Consider the following 10,111-nt stretch of genomic DNA (forward strand, 5'->3'; position numbering starts at 1 on the left):
CTTTATTTATTACACACATTAGAATCAATGGATTTTTTCTTTTTTGCATATGGATATATACTTGGTCTAGCATCATATCCTATCCCTTCTCTACTGAATTGCCCATTTGTTGAAAATCAGCTGGGTATATTTCTGAATTCTCTATTCTGTTCCACTGATCTAATAATTGTCTAGCCTTATCCTAAAGTAATATGCTGACAAATCAAAAACTCTAGAGACCAAGAGATCTCTGAAACAGAAGGGTTTATTGAGCCTTTACAGATGTTAGCCAGAATAAGGACTGAGTCCCGGGACAGGAAGTTCCTGCTTTACCAGCAACATGGCCAGTTAACAGAAACAATGTGTCCACCAGATTCAAGAAACAGGACACATATATGAGGAATCTCAAGTAAAGAAAGTTCTTTAAATTAATGTTGGCTACAGATAAGGAAGGTGGGCTAACTGAAAGCAGGGAAAGTCCTGGGACAGGTGGTTAATCCACAGACAAGGCTGGTGGAGTGGTTGTTGATGAGACTCAGACACTGGTCACAAGCCATGGGGATGCAGTGGTCCTGGGGACTTTCTTCTAGATGATCGTTGAAATGACTTCATTCAGGAATGTGGAGTGTCTGATTTGCTTCCGCCTCCGGCTATTGACTGATGACCTTCCCTTGTCTCTTTCCCTCATTCTCTGGCCCTTATGTCACTTATTTAGGACATTTCAGAACTTGTCCTTACCAATGCTTACTACAGTGTTTTGGTAATTATAGCATTATGGTAAGTCTAGAAATCAGATAATATCAGTTCTTTAACTTTGTTCTTATTTTTCCAGGCTTTTTTAACTCCACAAGTCTCTATACATTTCTGTATAACTTTTAGAACTATAGGTCAATTTTAGAATTATATTGTCAATTTCTACAAGAAAATCTGTTTCTATTTTCACTGATATTCTATTGAATCTATAGATAAGTGTGGGGGAAATTGTCATCTTGACAAGGTTAGTCTTGTAACCCTTGAGTGTGCTATAGGCACACCTCATCTTATCACACTTTACTTGATTGCACTTCACAGACATGTGCTTTTGACAGACTGAAGGTTTGTGACAACCCTGTGACCAGCATGGCATCAGTGCGATTTTTCCAAGTGTTAGCTCACTTCTGTATCACATTTTTATAATTCTTGCAATATTTCAAATTTTCATTATTATTACACTTGTTATGATGGTCTGTGATTAGTGATTATGACTCACTGAAAACTCAGATGATGGTTAGCATATTTCAGCAATAAAGTATTTTTTAATTAAGGTCTGTACATTGCTTTATGGGAGATAATACTCTTGCACACTTAATAGACTGCAGTATAGTATAAACATAACTTTTATATACCCTCGGAAACCAAGAAATTTATTTGACTTTTTTTATTGCAATATTTGCTTTATTGCTGTGGCTTGGAACTTAACCCTCAATGTCTCCAAGGTATGTCTGTCTATTTCTTTGTTTACTTAGTGTGTCCTTAATTTTACTAATGTTTTTTAGTTTCCAATGTTCAGGTTTGTTACATCTCTTGTCAGATTTATCTCTAGATGTTTCAGATTTTATGCTATTTTAAATGGCACTGCTTTGCTAATTTCAGTTTTTTGTTGTTTGTTACTAGAATATAGTGATAACATTTAATGTATTTGTATCAATCTTGTGTCCTGCAACCTCGCTAAAACTACTTTGTTGATTCTGGTAACTTCTCCTATACAGTCCACCAGATTTTTTACATAATCATATATATCTTGTCTATGAATAAAGACTGTTTTATTTTCTCCTTTTCAATCTGGATAGCTTTTATTTCTTTTCCCTTATCAAGGTAGTAGATTTACACTACCCTACTTGAGTGGCTATGACCTCCAGTATGCTGTTGAACAAGGGTGGTTATGAGGTAGAGCAGGGAGGAACATGGGACAAGCATCACGATCAGTTTTTCCCTGACTATGATGAAAAATGCTGAGATATAAATAATAAGACTGGTAAGAGTCTTACTATAGAAGTAGTGAGAATATTAAAGCTAAGATTCCATTTTAAAAATCAGGGAGTTAAGAGGTAAGATTCCTTACATATTTTATGGTGATTAGCCAACAAATGACTTAAGGCAGGGCAAACAGTTCTAAATGATATGTTTCCACTGCTTGAGGGTAATCACTATCTTGAGGAAGAACAGGATCAATAGATCCCTTGTACTAAGTTTATCTTACAGAATATCCAGAGGATGACTGTGGGTGGTGACATATGTCTCTCACCTGAGACAGACATCAGGAGACCATCTGCCAGCCTACGCTCCCCTGGCCCTTTACCCCGTTCTTGAAATCCTTAAAAACCTTAATCCTAAACCTTTAAACATGCCTCCTCTCTGAGATCACTTGCACTCTCCTCTGAGTGTGTACTGTCTTATCAAATAAACTTTCTTGCGGCAAATGCCTGTTGCACCTGTCTCTGAACTCTTTTTCATGATAAAGACAAGAACTCACTGGGTAGGAGGGGCACCAGTGGCCAAGCAGCCCAGCTTTGCCAAGGCTTCCCCATGCCATGGCCCCCCAGGTTCCTGGTGTGTGCCACCCTGCCACCACATGCCCAAGAGGAAGGTCAACTCCACCGAGGGCTCAACGCGAGAGGAGCCCGAGAGGAGATCGGGGAGGATGTCAGCTAAACCTGCCCCCACAAAAAGCGGAAACGAAGCCAAAAAAAGGTGTCAAGAAAGGATAGATCTTCAGATTAAAAAGTGCAAACTAAAGGGAAAAGGGGAGCAAAGGGAAAACAGGCTGAAGTGGCGAACCAGAAAGTGAAAAGTTTACCTGCAGCAAATGGAGAAACTAAAAATGGAGAGTCCAGCGTGTGATGAAGCAGGAGAGAAAGAAGCCAACTCTGATTAATACCATGTACGGGGTCTTATCAGTGGTCCCTGTCTCCCTTCTTGTACAACCCAGAGGAATATTTTTATCAACTATTTTGTAAATGCAAGTCTTTTAGTAGCTCTAGAAACATTTTTAAGGAGGAAATCCTACCTCATCCCATTTTTTAAGTGTAAATGCTTTTCTTAAGTGAAATCTTTAGTGAGTTGTGCACAGAAAATGGTGGTATATTGAATATGGGAGGCTTTAATTGTCTTGGGTATCATTCTAACATTCCACAGTGGAGGTAGTTTTTATATCCTGTAATATAAACATACTAAATGGCAATTTAGAGTCAGTCATGCATTTAATATATCTTGAACATTTTAAATTACTTCTACTCCTGTGTTGTTTTCAGTAGAATTGTTTCCTAAAGAAAACCACTCCTTGATCTTGGCTCTCCTGGTCAGAATTCCATGCACTCTGTAATATCTCTGTGGTCATCCAGTTTTCCTTGTAACTTTGTTAATGTGCTGTGGAAAATTGAAAATTTGCATATGTGGTGAATATGATATGAAATTGTGAGTTAGTGGAACTTTAACGATGTAACAGCATATCAACATTTGAAGAAAATGGTACTTGATATCCTTTTAAGGAAGATTTGTTTCCATTGTTTAAGCTGGAAACTCACTGTTATAACTGTTGAGAAAAAAATCACTGCATGATTTTTTAGATATTCAGTACATATGTTAAGAATTGTGTACAAATTGAAATGCTTGTATACTGATCCTCAAAACAAAATCTCAATTATAAAAGAAAAAAAGAACTCACTGACCTCCACCTCCGTGGTCAGTGTCTTTGTTACTTTGTTACTTCACTCAATTTTCTAGACTTGTGCTTGCACAAGTCTTCACTCTCTCTGTCCTACTTCAGACAAGTAGCCAAGGGCTGCTGAGATCTCTGATTTGGGCTTGTATGTTCCCGTTGCCTGGATGACCGGGACAGGACTGCAGCTGTACAATTATGCTCTGTAGCAACCTGCCTGAAAATGTCCTTTCTTTGCTTTGGGAAGTTTTCAGAACGTAATCTCATTCCATTCAGTGTTCTAGGGGTTCCCCCAAATCCTGGGGTGGTAGGGACTTAGCTCCCATGCCATATAGGTTCAAGTGGACGCTGGATGCCAGGTGACCCTGGCTGAAGGAGTTGGCAAGGGATCTGCCCTAAGTGGAGCAGGAGTTCAGTGAACTTCCCTTTCCTCCCTCTGTTCCGCTGACTGCACAGCTGCTGCCATTCACTCTACCCACACTTTAATGAATTCCTTTCCTACCTACACCCTTTAACCTTGTTCGAGAATTATTCTTCTGTCAGAGTCAAGAACCCCATCCCAGGTTGAGGTCTCACCTAGCATGCAAGAAGATCTCCTAACAACAGAGCAATATCCTTGTCCTATGAAAAAAGTTTTTTCATAGATGCCCCTTATCAAGTTGAGTAAATTCACTTCTATTCCTGATCTGCTAAGTTTTTTTTTTTTAAATCAGGAATGGATGTTTGAATTTTACCACTTGCTTTTTCTGTATTGAGATGATCATGTTTTTTTTTTTAATTTTATTAATATGGTGAAACAGTGATTGATTTCTTTAATATTTAACTTCATAGGATAAATCTGGTTACTGTGTTTTAATACATCACTTTTTTTTTTACATATTATAGAATTCAGTTTGCTGAATTTTGCTAAGACTTTTCACATATGTGTTCATGAGGAATACTGGTTGTAGGTCCTTTTTTCCACTGAAATATCTTTCTCTGGTTTTGGTATCAGGGTCATACTGGCTTTATCAGGTGAGCTGGGAAATACAGCCTCCTCTTCAATTTTCCAGAAGAGTTTCTGTAGAATTACTGGTATTACTTTTTCTCTTAAACGTTTTGTGAAACTCACCAGTGATGCCCTTTGGACCTGAAATTTTGTTCGTGGAAGGCTTTTAGCTACAAATTGAATCTTTAATAAACACTGGAAGTTTTAGGCTATTTCTGCTGAAGTGCTTTGGCAGTTTGTATCTTTCAAGAGATTTGTTTACTTATCTAAGAAGTCAATTCTACTGGTATAAAGTTGTTCATAATGTTTAGTTTTTAATCTCTTATAACCTGGCAGAACCTGTAATGATGTGACCACCCTTATTCCTCATATTGATAATTTGTATCTTTTGTCTTTTTTCCCCCAAATTAGTCTGCCTAGAAGTTTGCCGATTATACTTAGCTTCTCAAAAACTAACATTTGGTTTCGTTGATTTTTCTCTAAAGTTTTGTCTGTGTTCTATTTAGTTTATATAATTTTGAATTTAATTTTATATTTATAGTTAATTTTTAAATTTAATTAAGTTATATCTAATTTAATATTTAATTTCTGCTGTAATATTTATTATTTCATCTCTGATTAGTTTGGGTTGAATTTGCTTCTTCTAATTTCTTACAGTAAGAGCTGAAGTCATTGTTGAAAGGACACGCCTCTTTCCTGATACAGTTCTTTACTGTGACGTGTTGTCCTCACGGCTGACTGAACCGCATCCCACAGAATTCATACAGTGTATATTCATTCTCATTCGATTCAAAACAATTTCTAATTTTCCTTTTGACCTCTTATTTGACCCCTAGCTTATTTAGATGTGTGGCATTCAGTTTCCAAATGTTGGATTTTCCAGATACTGACTTCACCATGCATCTCGAGTTTGCTTCCATTGTGTGGAGAACATACTCTTGTGACTCGAATCCTTTTGTGTTTTTTGAGACTTCTTTTATGGCCCAGATATTTTTTTATCTTGAAGAATATTTCATGTCCACTTGGAAAGAACATACATCCTGCTGTTATTGGGGTAGAGGGCTCTCTTTCATTTAGGGTAGAAGAAAAATAAACTCCAAAGTAAGGATATTTTCGTCCTCAACACATTCCTCTCCTGGGTTGGAAACTGGCAGTCTAGCTGGGTTGTTTTTGCCCTGCAGATTTGCTATCATCACACAGTCCTTTAAAATAGGTAAATAATTTCAGCATTTAAAAATGGGAGTGGGTTCCTGCCAAAATTCAAGCTCCAGGGACCCAATAATCCCAACCCAATGACCAGGTGAGCAGGATGCCCCAGCTGGCTTTTACTATCCCAGAGAAAAGCAGGAGAGTGAGGTGGAAGCCAGATGTATGCAGGGCCTTGAAGGTAGGCACACCGGTTAGATGACTTTTTTCAGCTTGGAGCCACTGAAGGATAGTAAGGGACAGTGAGGTTGACTGGTAGCCTGAGGTGGGACTCGAGTCCAGGCAGATCATTCGCAGGCAGGGTGAGTGGCACAGGAAGGGGAGAGGTGACCGGAGACTGGCACCACTATCAGAGGAGAAATTCTGAGTGCCTGAAGCATTGGTTATTTTCTGTCTTGGGTCAAGGAGGGGAGCCACGGCGCCAGCTGCCTTTTAGGCATTAGGCAGCTCTGTTGGATTAAACTAGGTTGATTCAGAAGCCTCTGGCTTTTTTCCTTGACTATAAAAACATTATTCCTGTGTTTATTCTCATCAGATGGAGCTGTCAAATGACCAAAGCACTGAAAAGGGAATAAAGACTGAAGCTCAAAATTGGGGGCGGACTACACGCTACACTTTCAGCTCACACGACCAAGAAATTAGAGAGGACCACCTCCCAAAAGTGTTCAGAATTGATCACTCACTACTTTGGAACTTATAATTCTTTGCTATTGGCTCTCTTTTCTGCATATAGTAACCCTAGTGAAGTATGTCAGTACTTCCTAAGCATTTAGTCTTAGATACGATACATATTTGAATTTAGCAGTTTTTTGTGTGTGTTTTGGTAGTGGTTCCAAGAGCAGCAGCCTTAAAACTGCCATAGCTACGGCATCCACAAAACTTTGCTTTGAGTCCCTTACGGCCTAGAGAACAGAGTGGCCCTTTCTCTACCTGGGAAATGTGCTTCCATTCCTCTTGCTTCTAGAACTCAGGATATTGCTGAGGGAGGTTACCCTATAGTCTCTTAAAACTCTGTAGAGGGATTATATTTTGGAAAGGGGTAATCCATTTCTCACTCTTCTCTCAATTCAACTACATACACTCTAGTGCAATACACACACAAACACACACCTGCCCCCTAGGTGGCCAAGCACGTCAGGACATGACCACCGGGAACAGTTTTGCTGTTTTCTCCTTAGAGCAGGGTGACTGCAGCAATATACAATACACTCACCTACACAAATGCACATGCACACACACAAATTCCCTTCCACTAACTGGGGTTACCCACAAGATCCAGTACTCAATTGACAAGTGGAGAAGCCATGAGTTTTTCCTCTTTTCTGAAGCATCTGATTTACTCTCGTAGATTAGTTACGTCTCAGCCAACCACTTACACTGGAAATGACAACATAGAAGGAAATAGAAAAATAGGACAACCCATGGTGCCTTTTCCACTCCGCCTGGCCTTACCTGTCTCCTGTAGGAGCAGGTGTGCACCAGGAAGTGAAATGAAAGCAGTAGAGTTAGTTTTGCACAGAGCGTCCACTGCTCTGGTGTGAATGCAGTACATGAGCAAGTGCAAGCTATGGATACAAATGTGTGATCTTGATGGCCCTTGTACAGGTTACATTCCCTTACATTTCCACTTAAAGCTGGCATTGCACAATATGAACGGCTCATCAGTATGAAGGCAGATGGTAAAGTTCATGCTAATTGCTTAAATTTTTCAGTTTTTCTCTACTTAGAATGACAGCAAATGGCTAGTGAAAAACACTGTGACAAGTGGAAAGAGGCTGGCAGGAAAAGGGAAAAGCTTTATATTTTAGTACCTTTAACCATATTTTTCCCCTAGATTTTAAACAAAAGGCCTGGCATTGTCATTTCCATGGGACTGCATGCTGCTGGTCCCATGTCATGTCTCCGGTGGCAGTGAAGGGTTAGAGGAGGGTGTGAGGCCTTGAGGCTCCCTCAGAAAAGCTGCTACTCTGAGCACCAGCAGGAGACAAAATGCTCAGGGCGCCTCTTCACTCTGCTCCCTGCCCACCTGCTGGATCAAGGGAGTCCTGCGGCCACCTTACAGCAGGTCCTGCCCCCCAGGTGGCCAAGCACGTTGGGGCATGACCACCGGGAACAGCTTCACTGTTTTCTCCTTAGAGGGGGATGGCTGCAGCAAGACCAGGTGGAGGCACAGCCCCCCGGGGCAGATCCTCCCAGGACCACTTGGTGCCTTCATTAGTTATGAAAATGTGGACAAGCAGGTCCCTTTGGCCCCAGAAGGGTGCCCATGGCAGTAACAACTGTAGTTTGTGAGGCTCAAGTCCATTCCTGGCCACGGTTGGAGCACAGCTGGAGGTAGGCCCCTTCTGCCTTAAATCCAGGGATCCAGACTATCCTCAGTACCCTGGGGTCTGGTGTGTGCCAGTGAAGAGATGAAAATTCTGGTGGCACCCACACTCTTGAGCCGCTCTCCGCCCTGCCTTGCTGTTACCCTACTTGACTTCTGGTGCCATGATCGCCCCTGCTAGTTCCTTCATACAGTTCCACACAGCGCTGTGGCTCAGAGGCTGCTGCTGGAGCCACAAGTGTCCCCACAGCGCTGGACAAGGTCTCAGTCTGGAGGGTGACACTATGTGAGGCTCAGAACACCCCACCCCTGCTGCCGATAGAACCTCTGGCCTGGAGCTGCTCCTGTACTTCTCACCCTCTGTCCTTAGGAGGAGCTACTTCCAGTGGGCCCCTTGCTTGCCCTGAGATCTGACCCCCATGCCCAGACTGGCCCGATGCTGAAAGCAAACACAGCATATGTGTCAGCTGGGAGCTCTTCTCCGTAGTCAATGCTTGGGAATCTAAGAACACAAAGCCTATTCCTTCCTCTTTCTGCTCCTTGGGAACTGCAGCCCATAGACTCATTTATATAGACAGAACACACATCAGTCCCGGTCAGAAAATCCTATGTAGTTGAAACTCCAAGGATGAGTGTTCTGAAGAGGTTCATATTTCCAGAAAGCACTGCAAGGAATCCTAAACCGAATTGCATAATCCTTGCGTGGGTTGAGGGTGTAGGTGCAAAGTTACGTAAGTTCACCACCCAAACATCTCTGCAGAGAGGCAGAGAGATGCTTCCTCCTGACGATGCACCATGGGAAGGCACAGCTTAGTCTAATCTCACCAGGAGAAAAATGATGACAGATGGTGGCTAAAATAAAAGCTTCCTGACAAAGTGGCAGGAGAGCCACACCTACACATCCTCTCCATTTGCTACTAGGCAGCAAGCTGGGCACACGTTTGCTGAGGAACACTAAGTGCCCACACGAACTGCTCCTGTGTTGAACTGTTCATAGGAGAACTGGGTGCTGGGCAGAGATGAGAGCACTGGTGTTGGTGTGATGACAAAGAACATTGTGTAGTGCTGGCATATTGGTGAAGAAGGCTCTTAGGTGGTACTGCCGGGGCACAGATCCATGCTTTGCGTTATCCTGGGTGACTTAGTTAACGTCCCTAACTTAGTTTTAGTCTCTAAAATGCGGGCCACAATAGTACCTATCTTTTGGGTGGTTGTACCTTAAGTGATTAGGGTTGTTTCAGAGTTTAACATAGTGCTTGGTATCTAGTAACTGTCCTTAAATATTAGTTATTAATATAATAAATAATTCACTCAACACATATTTATTGTCTATTGGGTACATGAAGTTGATTACTATAATTGTTGGTAAAGAGAGGGAAAGAAAAAGAGATGTTTGTCTTCTGGTAGGTGTTGGAGGGTGGCCCAAAAGAAATGAACTGTGGAAAGGGTGACAGGGGGGTGCTCATTCAGCCCACAGGTTTGTGATTTTGAGACCCAGCATCCACGAACCTCTCCCAGAGGCCTCCTTTAGGAGGAGCCTAGAACCAAGAACCTCTTACCTAACTGTGTCATGGGCCCTGCCCTCTCTTGCTTCTCTTCTGGCTCCTCTTCTGCCAAGAGACTCTCAGTCATGGAGGTGCTGTGGTCCTGACCCCTCCCTCCCTGACAATGGTTTCAGGATTCCTGGGAATCAGAACCCCTCCCCTGCATGTCCTCCTCAGTTGCTACTACCTGATGCCTCTTTGTGGACTCCATCCCTTGGATTAATGTCTGTTGGCTATTCAAATGGAACTGGCCCTGATCGGGAGCCATGGGTTAAGCTATAGTCAGATGTTTTTAAGGGGCCCTAATCAAAGGAATACAGAATAAGGCTGGATAAGGAAAATTTGCTTCCTAAATTTTCCTGTGTGTGGCC

General features: G+C 41.8%; 1 pseudogene; it reads left to right on the plus strand.

The window, feature by feature from the left end:
* Nucleotides 1–2,590: 2,590 nt before the first annotated feature.
* Nucleotides 2,591–2,893, plus strand: LOC118929042 (non-histone chromosomal protein HMG-14-like; annotated as a pseudogene).
* The last annotated feature ends 7,218 nt before the right edge of the window (nt 2,894–10,111 follow it).

The sequence above is a fragment of the Manis pentadactyla genome, chromosome 7, assembly GCF_030020395.1.
Source record: "Manis pentadactyla isolate mManPen7 chromosome 7, mManPen7.hap1, whole genome shotgun sequence".
NCBI classification, from domain to species: domain Eukaryota; kingdom Metazoa; phylum Chordata; class Mammalia; order Pholidota; family Manidae; genus Manis; species Manis pentadactyla.